The sequence below is a fragment of the Artemia sp. Qi Xiang Cuo genome, chromosome 4 (genome assembly GCF_049724085.1).
Source record: "Artemia sp. Qi Xiang Cuo chromosome 4, ASM4972408v1, whole genome shotgun sequence".
Classification (NCBI taxonomy): Eukaryota; Metazoa; Arthropoda; class Branchiopoda; order Anostraca; family Artemiidae; genus Artemia; species Artemia sp. Qi Xiang Cuo.
Window position 1 is genome coordinate 43280417 of NC_142797.1, and position 17234 is coordinate 43297650.

Sequence of the window (17234 nt, forward strand, 5' to 3'; positions counted from 1 at the left end):
TCTGTTCTGTCTTTGTAAGGTAAACTTCGAAAGGTTAGATTTTCGTTTTTTTTTCGTTTTTTTTTATTTTTTTTTTATCACTGAGGACGACTTGGCGGAGGTCCTTGTCAAAATATTTGCTTATATTTTCATCTTCATGGTTTCGCCACTGGCTGACAAAATCCTCGTTTTTTCACCCTTTTTTATTTTATTTTTAATTTTGTTACTTTCTCTCCTCTCTGAGTTTCATTTGATATGTCACCTTGCACTTTTTTTAGACACTTCAAGTAAGCTAACCTTCAGAGGCTATACAATTAGCCTTAACCGTCATTAAGATAGCCTTCTAAGGCTCTGGAGGGGGGGGGGGGGGTAGATACAACCCCTTGGATCCTGGGGGCAGGCGTTAAAAGTTGTGCTCATGGGGCATATAAATTTCTTATGGAAGGGTTTTAAACTAGTTCAAAGGTCAGGCAAGCCCGACCCCCCGGCCCGGCAAAAAAGCTTCTTAACGTTGTCTTATTCCAAAATATAAGGGAGCTGACACCTAGCTCTCAGTAGATTGTGCCTTCTGGATAGCATAGTGGACATAGGAATAACTGAACCGTATCAAAGTCATTCCCTTTTGAAGGCTAATGATCTATATCAAGGCCAGGACCTTCTGAGGATCTATGAACCGTATCAAGTTCAGGCATTTTTGAGGGCCAATGAGCTGTATCAAGGCCATGCCCTCTTGAGAATCAGCGAGCTGTATCAAGGCCAGGCACTTTTGAAGATCTAGGACCGTATCAAGACCAGACACTCTTGAATGTCAAAGTACTAGTAGTAATAACCCTTGACATCAGTAGGAACCCATTATTGACTCTGGGGAGAAGTTAACAACATTGGCAGATAAGAGCGAGTCTAACGGAACAAGATCACGTGTCTTTTTCAAGGCCTGTTTGATGGTTATGTTATGTTTGTTGGTTATGAGTGTTATGTTATGTTTTTTGATGGTTATGCTGTTTGTTCGTGGTTATTTTGTTTGATGTTATGTTATATTGATGTTATATTGATGTTATGTTGTTAAGTTATGTTATGTTATGTTGCTGGTTATGTTGTTTCATGTTTATGTTATGTTTGGCGGTTATGTTGATGTTGTTTCATGGTTATGTTATGTTAATGCTGTATGTTGGTTTTGTTGTTTGATGGTTATGTTGTTATGTTGATGGTTATGTGGTTTAATGATATGTTATGTTGATGGTTATGTTATATTATGTTTTGTTGATGCTGTTTCTTAGTCATGTTGTATCTTGGTTCTGTTATGTTTGTTGGTTATGTTATGTTGTTTGATGTTTCTATGCCTATTGCATCCGAACAGAAGTTTACAACATTGCCAGATAAGAGCGAGTCTAACGGGACAGGATCACGTGTCTATTTCTAGACCAATCTGAGATGTTTGTATGCCTATTGAATACAGACAGAAGTTTACAAAATTGCCAGATAAGAATGAGTCTAACGGAACATGACTACACCTCTTTCTAGACCAATCAGGGACTCAGAATACTGGGGGTAAAATGCACATGCGCACTGAACACTGCGAGTACAATGTTATTAATTCAGGGACTTAGAAATGACATCACTTGATTTCTAGGAATTATGCGGGACTCTAAAGAGATAGAATTAAGAAACTAAAAGGCTTCATTTTTTATAGCCTTAGCGATAAATTCAGGAATTATTATTTCGAAACCTCAATAATGCAACTAGGAACACCTTAGGTAATTTTCAGAAATTCAAAAGATATACAAGGAGATTGAATATATTTAACGCGGGTATGGTTTCCTAGGAATTTTAAAAGTGTCAACGCAGGGATGCCAAAACAAAAGAACATTCTGAAATTACGTTTAGGGGACTATTTGGGCGAAACAGATTGAAACCTTTTAGGGGATTATTTGAACAGGAAAAAAGTTAGAACTTCTAGGTTGTAGTCGCTATAATACACAAGTTATAATACAAAAGAAATAGAGATGGGTATTCTTTTTTTTTTGCTCAAACAGTTTGTTGGAATAAAATGTTAGTAAAGGGCATTCCGTATGACCCTAACCACCAACAACCTCAACCCCCAAAGGTTCACTACCCCCAACCTCTAAGGCCTCCCTCCCCTGCAACTTTTTGGGCCCCCTCCCCCTATTTTTTATACTTTTTTTTAAGTTTTTTTGGACTGATTTTTATTTACTTAGAAATTATTCAATTTTTTTACGTATCTTAAAATGACATGAAACATACTTGAAACCTAAAAATTCATATTTAATGTTTCCAACCTAGCAAAGGAAGCAAGAAGCAACAGACATTCACACAAGTAAAATCAAGAACCAGCATAAGTTAAAATACCAACTCATAAGTTTCCAACAACACGCACACGAAATGAGAAAAAACCTAGCACAGGAAGAAAGAAACAGTAGACTTTCACAAAAATAAAATCTTTAACCATCATAAATAAAAATACCAAATCATAATTTTCCAGCAACACAGACACGACATGAGAAGAAACCTAGTAAAGGAAGCAAGAAAACACAGACATTCACACATGTAAAATCATGAACCAGCACAATTAAAAATACCAAATCATAAGTTTCCAACAACACACACACGACATGAGAACAAACCTTGCACAGGAAGCAAGAAGCAAAGACTTTCACACAAGTAAAATCATGAACCTGCATAAGTAAAAATACCAAATCAAAAGTTTCCAAAAACACACAACGACATGAGAAGAAAACTAGAAAAGGAAGCAAGAAACAACAGACTTTCACACAAGTAAAATCATGTTCCAGCATAATTAAAAATACCAAATCACAGGTTTCCAGCAACACAAAGTAAAAATACCAAATCATAAGTTTCAAACAACACACAAACGACGCGAGAAGAAACATAGCACAGAAAGCAATAAGCAGCAGATTTTCACACGAATAAAACCTTAAAAAGTAATAAATAAATATATCAAATCTTAAGTTTCTAACAACACACACACGACATGAGAAAAAACTTAGCAAAGGACGAAACAAACAATAGACACTGAAACAAGTAAAAACAAGAGCCAGCATAAATAAAAATAACAAATCATAAGTTTCCAACAACACACACACGACATGAGATGAAACCTAGCACAGGAAGCAAGAAACAACAGACTTTCACACAAGTAAAATCATGAACCAGCACGAGTAAAAATGCCACATCATGAGTTTCCAAAAACACACACGCGACATGAGAAGAAATAGAGCAGAGGAAACAAGAAACGAAGACTTTCACACAAGTAAAATCATGAACCAGCATATTTAAAAATACCAAATCAAAAATTTCCAACAACATACAGACGATATGAGAAGAAATCTAGAAAAGGAAGCAAGAAACAGCAGACTTTCACACCAAAAAAACCTTGAACCATCATAAATAAAAATACCAAATCATAAGTTTCCAAAAACACACACACAGACGACATGAGAAGAAACCTAGCAAAGGAAGAAAGAAACAGCAGACTTTCACATAAGTAAAATCATGAACCAGCATAGATAAAAATACCAAATCATAATTTTCCAACAACACACACACGACATGAGAACAAACCTAGCAAAGGAAGCAAGAAACAACAGACTTTCAAACAAGTAAAATCATGAACCAGCGCAAGTAAAAATATCAAATCATCAGTTTCCAACAACACACACACGACCTGAGAAGAAACATAGCACAGGAAACAAGAAACGAAGACTATCACACAAGTAAAATCATGAACCAGCTCAAGTAAAAATACCAAATCATAAGTTTACAACAACAAACACACGACATGAGAAGAAACCTAGCAAAGGAAAGAAGAAACAACAGACATTAACACAATTAAAATCATGAACCAGCATAAGTAAAAATACCAAATCACATGTTTCCAAAAACACACACGACATGAGAAGAGACCTAACAAAGGAAGCAAGAGACAACAGAGCAGACTTTCACACAAGTAAAATCATGAACCAGCATAAGTAAAAATACCAAACCATAAGTTTCCAACATCACACACACGACATGAAAAGGAACCTAACAAAGGAAGCAAGAAACAACAGACTTTCACACAAGTAAAATCATGAACCAGAACGAGTAAAAATACCACATCATAAGTTTCCAACAACACACACACGACATGAGAAGAAAATCGCACAGGAAGCAATAAAGAATACTTTCACACAAGTAAAATCATGTACCAGCATATTTAAAAATACCAAATCAAAGGTTTCCAACAACACAAAGACAACATGAGAAAAAACCTAGCAAAGACAGCAAGAAAGAGCAGATTTTCACACAAATAAAATCATGAACCAGCATAAGTAAAAATACCAAATCAAAAGTTTCCAAAAACACACAACGACATGAGAAGAAAACTAGCAAAGAAAGCAAAAAACAACTGACTTTCACACAAGTAAAATCATGAACCCGCATAAGTAAACCAGCATAAGTAAAAATACCAAATCATAGGTTTCCAACAACACAAACACGACATGAGATGAAACCTAGCAAAAGGAAGAAAGAAACAACAGACTTTCACAAAAATAAAATCTTTAACTATCATAAATTAAAAATATCAAATCATAATTTTCCAGCAACACAGGCACGACATGAGAAGAAACCTAGTAAAGGAAGCAAGAAACCACAGACATTCACACAAGTAAAATCATGAACCAGCACAATTAAAAATACCAAATCATAAGTTTCCAACAACACACACACGACATGAGAAGAAACATAGCACAGGAAGCAAGAAACGAAGACTTTCACATAAGTAAAATCATAAACCTGGATAAGTAAAAATACCAAATCATAAGTTTCCAACAAAACACACACGACATGAGAATAAACCTAGCAAAGGAAGCAAGAAACAAAAGACTTTCACACAAGTAAAATCATGAACCAACATAAGTAAAAATACCAAATCATAAGTTTCCAACAACACACACACGAAATGATAAGAAACCTAGAAAAGGAAGCAAGAAACAACAGACATTCACACAAGTAAAATCATGAGCCAGCTTAAGTAAAAATACCAAATCATAAGTTTCCAAGAACACACACACGACATGAAAAGAAACCTAAAAAAGGAAGCAAGAATCAACAGATTTTCACACAAGTAAAATCATGATCCAGCACGAGTAAAAATACCACATCATAAGTTTCCAACAACACACACACGACATGAGAAGAAAAATCGCACAGGAAGCAAGAAACGAATACTTCCACACAAGTAAGATCATGTACCAGCATATTCAAATATACCAAATCATAAGTTTCCAACAACACAAAGACGACATGATAAGAAACCTAGCAAAGAAAGCAAGAAACAGCAGACTTTCACAAAAATAAAATCATGAACCAGCACAAGTAAAAATACCAAATCATAAGTTTCCAACAACACACACACGTTATGACAAGAAAACTAGCAAAGGAAGCAAGAAACAACAGACTTTCACATAAGTAAAATCATGAGCCAGCATAAGTAAAAATACCAAATCATAGGTTTCCTACAACACACACAAGACATGAGAAGAAACCTAGCAAAGGAAGCAAGAAACAACAGACTGTCACACAAGTAAAATCATGAACCATCACATGTAAAATCACCGAATCATACTTTCCCAACAACACACACACGACAGTAGAAGAAACAAAGTACAGGGCAAAAAAAGCTGCAGACACTCACACTAGCAAAATTTGGAGTCCTTTTAAATAAAAATACCAAGTTATAAGTTTCCAAAAACACACACACGACATGAGAAGAAACCTAGAACGAAAAGCAAGAAACAACAGACTCTCACAAAATTAAAATCTTGAACCAGCATAAATAAAAATACCAAATCATAAGTTTCCAAAAACACACTCACGACATGAGAAGAAACCTAGCAAAGGAAGCAAGAAACAACAGACTTTCACACAAGTAAAATCATGAACCAGCACGAGTAAAAATGCCACATCATGAGTTTCCAAAAACACACACGCGACATGAGAAGAAATATAGCAGAGGAAACAAGAAACGAAGACTTTCACACAAGTAAAATCATGAACCAGCATATTTAAAAATACCAAATCATAAGTTTCCAACAACACACAGACGACATGAGAAGAAATCTAGATAACGAAGCAAGAAACAGCAGACTTTCACACCAAAAAAAACCTTGAACCATCATAAATAAAAATACCAAATCATAAGTTTCCAAAAACACACACACACACGACATGAGAAGAAACCTAGCAAAGGAAGAAAGAAACAGCAGACTTTCACACAAGTAAAATCATGAACCAGCGCAAGTAAAAATATCAAATCATAAGTATCCAACAACACACATACAACATGAGAACAAACCTAGCAAAGGAAGCAAGAAACAACAAAATTTCAAACAAGTAAAATCATGAACCAGCACAAGTAAAAATATCAAATCATCAGTTTACAACAACACACACACGACATGAGAAGAAACATAGCACAGAAAGCAAGAAAAGAAGACTATCACACAAGTAAAATCATGAACCAGCTCAAGTAAAAATATCAAATCATAAGTTTACAACAACACACACACGACATGAGAAGAAACCTAGCAAAGGAAAGAAGAAACAACAGACATTAACACAAGTAAAATCATGAACCAGCATAAGTAAAAATACCAAATCACAAGTTTCCAAAAACACACACACGATATGAGAAGAGACCTAACAAAGGAAGCAAGAGACAAGAGAACAGACTTTCACACAAGTAAAATCATGAACCAGCATAAGTAAAAATACCAAACCATAAGTTTTCAACATCACACACACGACATGAAAAGAAACCTAACAAAGGAAGCAAGAAACAACAGACTTTCACACAAGTAAAATCATGAACAAGAACTAGTAAAAATACCACATCATAAGTTTCCAACAACACACACACGACATGAGAAGAAAAACCGCACAGGAAGCAAGAAAAGAATACTTTCACACAAGTAAAATCATGTACCAGCATATTTAAAAATACCAAATCACAGGTTTCCAACAACACAAAGACGACGTTAGAAGAAACCTAGCAAAGAAAGCAAGAAAGAGCAGATTTTCACACAAATAAAATCATGAGCAGCATAAGTAAAAATACCAAATCAAAAGTTTCCAAAAACACACAACGACATGAGAAGAAAACTAGCAAAGGAAGCAAGAAACAACAGACTTTCACACAAGTAAAATCATGAACCCGCATATGTGAACCAGCATAAGTAAAAATACCAAATCATAGGTTTCCAACAACACACACACGACATGAGAAGAAACCTAGCAAAAGGAAGAAAGAAACAACAGACTTTCACAAAAATAAAATCTTTAACCATCATAAATTAAAAATACCAAATCATAATTTTCCAGCAACACAGGCACGACATGAGAAGAAACATATTAAAGAAAGCAAGAAACCACAGACATTCACACAAGTAAAATCATGAACCAGCACAATTAAAAATACCAAATCATGAGTTTCCAACAACAAACCCACGACCTGAGAAGAAATATTGTACAGGAAGCAAGAAACGAAGACTTTCACACAAGTAAAATCATAAACCTGCATAAGTAAAAATACCAAATCATAAGTTTCCAACAAAACACACACGACATGAGAAGAAACCTAGCAAGGGGAGGAAGAAACAAAAGACTTTCACAGAAGTAAAATCATGAACCAGCACAAGTAAAAATACCAAATCATAAGTTTCCAGCAACACACTCAAGACATGATAAGAAACCTAGCAAAGGAAGCAAGAAACAATAGACTTTCACACAAGTAAACTCAGGAACCAGCATAAGTAAAAATACCAAACTATAAGCTTCCAACAACACACACACGACATGAAAAGAAACCTAACAAAGGAAGCAAGAATCAACAGTCTTTCACACAAGTAAAATCATGATCCAGCACGAGTAAAAATACCACAACATAAGTTTCCAACAACACACATACGACATGAGCAGAAAAATCGCACAGGAAGCAAAAAACGAATACTTACACACAAGTAAAATCATGTACCAGCATATTTAAAAATACCAAATCACAAGTTTCCAACAACACAAAGACGACATGATAAGAAACCTAGCAAAGAAAGCAAGAAACAGCAGACTTTCACACAAATAAAATCATGAACCATCCTAAATAAAAATACCAAATCATAAGTTTCCAACAACACACCGACGGAATGAGAAGAAAACTAGCAAAGGAAGCAAGAAACAACAGACTTTCACATAAGTAAAATCATGAGCCAGCATAAGTAAACCAGCATAAGTAAAAATACCAAATCATAGGTTTCCAACAACACACACACGACATGAGAAGAAACCCAGCAAAGGAAGAAAGAAACAATAGACTCTCACACAAGTAATATCATGAACCAGCATAAGGAAAAATACCAAATCACAAGTTTCCAACAACACACACCCGACATGAGAATAAAAATAGCACAGGAAGCAAGAAACAGCAGAATTTCACACAAATAAAATCTTGAACCATCATAAGTAAAAATACCAAATCATAAGTTTCCAACAACACACACACGACATGAGAAGAAACCTAGCAAAGGGAGCAAAAAACAAAAGACTTTCACACAAGTAAAATCATGAACGACCATAAGTAAAATTACCAAATCATAAGTTTCCAACAACACACACACGACATGAGAAGAAACCTTGAAAAGGAAGCAAGAAACAACAGACTTTCACACAAGTAAAATCATGAACCAGCACAAGTAAAAATACCAAATCATAAGCTTCCAACAACACACACACGACATGAAAAGAGACCTAACAAAGGAAGCAAGAATCAACATTCTTTCACACAAGTAAAATCATGAACCAGCACGAGTAAAAATACCACATCATAAGTTTCCAACAGCACACACACGACATGAGAAGAAAAATCGCACAGGAAGCAAGAAACGAATACTTCCACACAAATAAAATCATGTACCAGCATATTTAAAAATACCAAATCATAAGTTTCCAACAACACAAAGACGACATGATAAGAAACCTAGCAAAGAAAGCAAGAAACAGCAGACTTTCACACAAATAAAATCATGAACCAGCATAAGTAAAAATACCAAATCATAAGTTTCCAAAAACACACAACGACATGAGAAGAAAACTAGCAAAGGAAGCAAGAAACAACAGACTTTCACATAAGTAAAATCATGAGCCAGCATAGGTAAACCAGCATAAGTAAAAATACCAAATCATAGGTTTCCAACAACACACACACGACATGAGAAGAAACCTAGCAAACGAAACAGCAGACTTTCACAAAAATAAAATCTTGAACCATCATAAATAAAAATACCAACTCATAAGTTTCCAAAAACACAATCACAACATGAGAAGAAACCTAGCAAAGGAAGCAAGAAAAAACAGACTTCCACACAAGTAAAATCATAAACCAGCACAAGTAAAAATGCCACATCATGAGTTTACAAAAACACACACGTGACATTAGAAGAAATATAGCAGAGGAAGCAAGAAACGAAGACTTTCATACAAGTAAAATCATGAACCAGCATATTTAAAAATGCCAAATCAAAAGTTTCCAACAAAACACAGACGATATGAAAAGAAATTTAGCAAAGGAAGCAAGAAACAGCAGACTTTCACACCAAAAAAAAAACTTGAACCATCATAAATAAAAATACCAAATCATAAGTTTCCAAAAACACACACACACACGACATGAGAAGAAACCTAGAAAAGTAAGCAAGAAACAGCAGACTTTCACACAAGTAAAATCATGAACCAGCGCAAGTAAAAATATCAAATCATAAGTATCCAACAACACACATACGACATGAGAAGAAACCTAGCAAAGGAAGCAAGAAACAACAAACTTTCACACAAGTAAAATCATGAACCAGCACAAGTAAAAATATCAAATCATAAGTTTCCAACAACACACACACGACCTGAGAAGAAACATAGCACAGGAAGCAAGAAACGAAGACTATCACACAAATAAAATCATAAACCAGCTCAAGTAAAATACCAAATCATAAGTTTACAACAACACACAGACGACATGAGAAGAAACCTAGCAAAGGAAAGAAAAAACAGCAGACATTAACACAAATAAAATTATGAACCAGCATAAGCAAAAATACCAAATCATAAGTTTCCAACAACACACAGACGACATGAGAAGAAACTTAGCAAAGGAAGCAAGAAACAGTATATTTTCACACAAGTAAAATCATGAACCAGCACAAGTAAAAATGCCACATCATAAGTTTCCAACAACACACACACGACATGAGAAGACACATAGCATAGGAAGCAAGAAACGAAGACATTCACACAAGTAAAATCATGAACCAGAATATTTAAAAATACCAAATCATAAGTTTTCAGAAACACACAGACGCCATGAGAACAAAACCTAGCACAGAAAGCAAGAAACAGCAGACTTTTAGACAAATAAAATCTTGAACCATCATAAATAAAAATACCAAATCATAAGTTTCCAAAAACACACACACGACATGAGAAGAGACCTAACAAAGAAAACAAGAAACAACATACATTCACACAAGTAAAATCATGAACCAGCACAAGTAAAAATATTAAATTATAACTATCCAATGACATACACACGACATGAGAAGAAATATAGCACAGGAAGCAAGAAACGAAGACTTTCAGTCATGTAAAATCGAGAACCATCATAAGTAAGAATATCATATCATATGTTCCCTACAACAAACACACGACATAAGAAGAAACATAGAACAAGAATCAAAAAACAACAGACATTAGCACAAGTAAAATTATGAACCAGCATAAGTTCACCCAAATAAAATCTTAAACCATCACAAATAAAAATACCAAATCATAAGTTTCCAAAAACACACACACGACATGAGAAGAACCATAGCAAAGGAAGTAAAATACAGTGGAGTTTCAGAGAAACAAAATCTTCAACCATCTTAAGTAAAAATGCCAAATCTTAAGTTTCCAACAGCACACACATGACATGAGAAGAAACCTAGCACAGGAAGCAAGAAACAACATACATTCACACAAGTAAAATCATGAACCAGCCCAAGTAAAAATATTAAATTATAACTTTCCAATGACACACACACGACATGAGAAGAAATATAGCACAGGAAGCAAGAAACGAAGACTTTTACACAATTAAAATCATGAACAAGCATAAGTAAAAATAGCAAATCATAAGTTTCCAACAACAAACACACGACATGAGAAGAAACCTAGCAAAGGAAGCAAGAAACAACAGACATTCACACAAGTAAAATCATGAACCAGCATAAGTTCACCCAAATAAAATCTTGAACCATCACAAATAAAAATACCAAATCGTATGTTTCTAAAAACACACACACGACATGAGAAGAAACCTAGCAAAGGAATCAAGAAACAACAGACTTTCACACACAAGTAAAATCATGTACCAGCATATTTAAAAATACCAAATCACAGGTTTCCAACAACACAAAGACAACATGAGAAGAAACCTAGCAAAGAAAGCAAGAAAGAGCAGATTTTAACACAAATAAAATAATGAACCAGCATAATTAAAAATACCTAATCAAAATTTTCCAAAAACACACAACGACATGAAAAGAAAACTAGCAAAGGAAGCAAGAAACAACAGACTTTCACACAAGTAAAATCATGAACCCGCATAAGTGAACCAGCATAATTAAAAATACCAAATCATAGGTTTCCAACAACACACACACGACATGAGAAGAAACCTAGCAAAAGGAAGAAAGAAACAACAGACTTTCACAAAAATAAAATCTTTAACCATCATAAATTAAAAATACCAAATCATAATTTTCCAGCAACACAGGCACGACATGAGAAGAAACCTAGTAAAGGAAGCAAGAAACCACAGACATTCACACAAGTAAAATCATGAACCAGCACAATTGAAAATAACAAATCATAAGTTTCCAATAACAAACACACGACATGAAAAGAAACATTGTACAGGAAGCAAGAAACGAAGACTTTCACACAAGTAAAATCATAAACCTGCATAAGTAAAAATACCAAATCATAAGTTTCCAACAAAACACACACGACATGAGAATAAACCTAGCAAAGGAAGCAAGAAACAACAGACTTTCACACAAGTAAAATCATGAATCAGCATAAGTAAAAATACTAAATCATAAATTTCCAACAACACACAGACGACTTGAGAAGAAACCTAGCAAAGGAAGCAAGAAACACCAGACTTTCACACAAGTAAAATCATGAGCCAGCATAAGTAAAAGTACCAAATCATAAGTTTCCAACAACACACAGACGACATGAGAAGAAAAATAACACAGGAAGCAAGAAACGAAGACTTTCACACAAGTAAAATCATGAACCAGCATATTTAAAAATACCAAATCATAAGTTTCCAACAACCCACAGACGACATGGGAAGAAACCTAGCAAAGGAAGCAATAAACAGCAGACTTTCACACAAGTAAAATCATGAACCAGCATAAGTAAAAATACAAAATTATAAGTTTCCAAAAACACACAACGACATGAGAAGAAAACAAGCAAAGGAAGCAAGAAACAACAGACTTTCACACAAGTAAAATCATGAACCAGCACGAGTAAAAATGCCACATCATGAGTTTCCAAAAACACACACGCGACATGAGAAGAAATATAGCAGAGGAAACAAGAAACGAAGACTTTCACACAAGTAAAATCATGAACCAGCATATTTAAAAATACCAAATCAAAAGTTTCCAACAACACACAGACGATATGAAAAGAAATCTAGAAAAGGAAGCAAGAAATAGCAGACTTTCACACCAAAAAAACCTTGAACCATCATAAATAAAAATACCAAATCATAAGTTTCCAAAAACACACACACACACACGACATGAGAAGAAACCTAGCAAAGGAAGAAAGAAACAGCAGACTTTCACACAAGTAAAATCATGAACCAGCGCAAGTAAAAATACCAAATCATAAGTTTCCAACAACACACACACTACATGAGAAGAAACCTAGCAAAGGCAGAAAGAAACAACAAACTTTCACACAAGTAAAATCATGAACCAGCACAAGTAAAAATAACAAATCCTAAGTTTCTAACAACATACACACGACATGAGAAGAAACATAGCGCAGGAAGCAAGAAACAAAGACTATCACACAAGTAAAATCATAAACCAGCTCAAGTAAAAATATCAAATCATAAGTTTACAACAACACACACACGACATGAGAAGAAACCTAGCAAAGGAAAGAAGAAACAACAGACATTAACACAAGTAAAATCATGAACCAGCATAAGTAAAAATACCAAATCACAAGTTTCCAAAAACACACACACGATATGAGAAGAGACCTAACAAAGGAAGCAAGAGACAACTGAGCAGACTTTCACACAAGTAAAATCATGAACCAGCATAAGTAAAAATACCAAACCATAAGTTTTCAACATCAAACACACGAAATGAAAAGAAACCTAACAAAGGAAGCAAGATACAACAGACTTTCACACAAGTAAAATCATGAACAAGAACGAGTAAAAATACCACATCATAAGTTTCCAACAACACACACGACATGAGAAGAAAAATCGCACAGGAAGCAAGAAAAGAATACTTTCACACAAGTAAAATCATGTACCAGCATATTTAAAAATATCAAAGCACAGGTTTCCAACAACACAAAGACGACATGAGAAGAAACCTAGCAAAGAAAGCAAGAAAGAGCAGATTTTCACACAAATAAAATCATGAACCAGCATAAGTAAAAATACCTAATCAAAAGTTTCCAAAAACACACAAGACATGAAAAGAAAACTAGCAAAGGAAGCAAGAAACAACAGACTTTCACACAAGTAAAATCATGAACCCGCATAAGTGAACCAGCATAAGTAAAAATACCAAATCATAGGTTTATAAATTAAAAAAATACCAAATCATAATTTTCCAGCATCACAGGCACGACATGAGAAGAAACCTAGTAAAGAAAGCAAGAAACCACAGACATTCACACAAGTAAAATCATGAACAAGCACAATTAAAAATACCAAATCATAATTTTCCAACAACATACACAAGACCTGAGAAGAAATATTGTACAGGAAGAAAGAAACGAAGACTTTCACACAAGTAAAATCATAAACCTGCATAAGTAAAAATACCAAATCATAAGTTTCCAACAAAACACACACGACATGAGAAGAAACCTAGCAAGGGGAGGAAGAAACAAAAGACTTTCACAGAAGTAAAATCATGAACCAGCACAAGTAAAAATACCAAATCATAAGTTTCCAACAACACACTCAAGACATGATAAGAAACCTAGCAAAGGAAGCAAGAAACAACAGACATTCACACAAGTAAAATCATGAACCAGCATAAGTAAAAATACCAAACTATAAGCTTCCAACAACACACACACGACATGAAAAGAAACCTAACAAAGGAAGCAAGAATCAACAGACTTTCACACAAGTAAAATCATGATCCTGCACGCGTAAAAATACCACATCATAAGTTTCCAACAACACACATACGACATGAGAAGAAAAATCGCACAGGAAGCAAGAAACGAATACTTACACACAAGTAAAATCATGTACCAGCATATTTAAAAATACCAAATCATAAGTTTCCAACAACACAAAGACGACATGAGAAGATACCTAGCACAGAAAGCAAGAAACAGCAGACTTTCACACAAATAAAATCTTGAACCAGCATAAATAAAAATACCAAATCATAAGTTTCCAAAAACACACAACGACATGAGAAGAAAACTAGCAAAGGAAGCAAGAAAGAACAGACTTTCACATAAGTAAAATCATGAGCCAGCATAAGTAAACCAGCATAAGTAAAAATACCAAATCATAGGTTTCCAACAACACACACACGACATGAGAAGAAACCTAGCGGGGGAAGAAAGAAACAATAGACTTTCACACAAGTAATATCATGAGCCAGCATAAGTAAAAATACCAAATCATAAGTTTCCAACAAAACACACACGACATGAGAAGAAACCTAGCAAAGGTAGCAAGAAACAACAGACTTTCACACAAGTAAAATCATGAACCGACACAAGTAAAAAAACTAAATCATAAGTTTCTACCAACAAACACACGACATGAGAAGAAACTTTGCAAAGGAAGCAAGAAACAACAGACATTCACTCAAGTAAAATCATGAGCCAGCATAATTAAAAATACCAAACCATAAGCTTCCAACAACACACACACGACATGAAAAGAGACCTAACAAAGGAAGCAAGAATCAACATTCTTTCACACAAGTAAAATCATGAACCAGCACGAGTAAAAATACCACATCATAAGTTTCCAACAGCACACACACGACATGAGAAGAAAAATCGCACAGGAAGCAAGAAACGAATACTTCCACACAAATAAAATCATGTACCAGCATATTTAAAAATACCAAATCATAAGTTTCCAACAACACAAAGACGACATGATAAGAAACCTAGCAAAGAAAGCAAGAAACAGCAGACTGTCATACAAATAAAATCATGAACCAGCATAAGTAAAAATACTAAATCATAAGTTTCCAAAAACACACAACGACATGAGAAGAAAACTAGCAAAGGAAGCAAGAAACAACAGACTTTCACATAAGTAAAATTATGAGCCAGCATAGGTAAACCAGCATAAGTAAAAATACCAAATCATAGGTTTCCAACAACACACACACGACATGAGAAGAAACCTAGCAAAGGAAGAAAGAAACAATAGACTTTCACACAAGTAATATCATGAACCAGCATAAGTAAAAATACCAAATCAAAAGTTTCCAACAACACACGCAAGAAACAGCAGACGTTCACACAAATAAAATCTTGAACCATCATAAATAAAAATACCAAATCCTAAGTTTCCAAAAACACAATCACAACATGAGAAGAAACCTAGCATAGGAAGCAAGAAAAAACAGACTTTCACACAAGTAAAATCATAAACCAGCACAAGTAAAAATGCCACATCATGAGTTTACAAAAACACACACGCGACGACATTAGAAGAAATATAGCAGAGGAAGCAAGAAACGAAGACTTTCACAGAAGTAAAATCATGAACCAGCATATTTAAAAATACCAAATCAAAAGTTTCCAACAAAACACAGACGATATGAAAAGAAATTTAGCAAAGGAAGCAAGAAACAGCAGACTTTCACACCAAAAAAAAAAACTTGAACCATCATAAATAAAAATACCAAATCATAAGTTTCCAAAAACACACACACACACGACAAGAGAAGAAACCTAGCAAAGGAAGCAAGATACAGCAGACTTTCACACAAGTAAAATCATGAAGTAGCGCAAGTAAAAATATCAAATCATAAGTTTCCAGCAACACACATACGACATGAGAAGAAACCTAGAAAAGGAAGCAAGAAACAACAGACTCACACATTTAAAATCATGAACCAGCGCAAGTAAAAGTATCATATCATAAGTTTCCAACAACACACACACGACCTGAGAAGAAACATAGCACAGGAAGCAAGAAACGAAGACTATCACACAAGTAAAATCATAAACTAGCTCAAGTAGAAATACCAAATCATAAGTTTACAACAACACACAGACGACATGAGAAGAAACTTAGCAAGGGAAGCAAGAAACAGTAGATTTTCACACAAGTAAAATCATGAACCAGCACAAGTAAAAATGCCACATCATAAGTTTCCAAAAACACAAACACGACATGAGAAGACATATAGCACAGGAAGCAAGAACCGAAGACATTCACACAAGTAAAATCATGAACCAAAATATTTAAAAATACCAAATCATAAGTTTTCAGAAACACACAGACGCCATGAGAACAAAACCTAGCACAGAAAGCAAGAAACAGCAGACTTTTAGACAAATAAAATCTTGAACCATCATAAATAAAAATACCAAATCATAAGTTTCCAAAAACACACACACGACATGAGAAGAGACCTAACAAAGAAAGCAAGATACAACATACATTCACACAAGTAAAATCATGAACCAGCACAAGTAAAAATATCAAATTATAACTATCCTATGACAAACACACGACATGAGAAGAAATATAGCACAGGAAGCAAGAAACGCAGACTTTCATACCATAAAAATGATGAACAAGCAAAATTAGAATTACCATTTCATAAGATCGCAACAACAAACACACGAGATGACAAAAAACCTGGCCAAGGAAGCTGGAAACAGCA

At 34.6% G+C, this 17234-nt stretch overlaps 1 protein-coding gene across 1 annotated transcript in view; it reads right to left on the reverse strand.

Moving 5' to 3' along the window:
* The window catches only part of LOC148953139 (ras-related and estrogen-regulated growth inhibitor), a 171775-nt gene that overhangs the window by 86337 nt on the left and 68204 nt on the right, over nucleotides 1–17234 (reverse strand). The window lies entirely within an intron of this gene.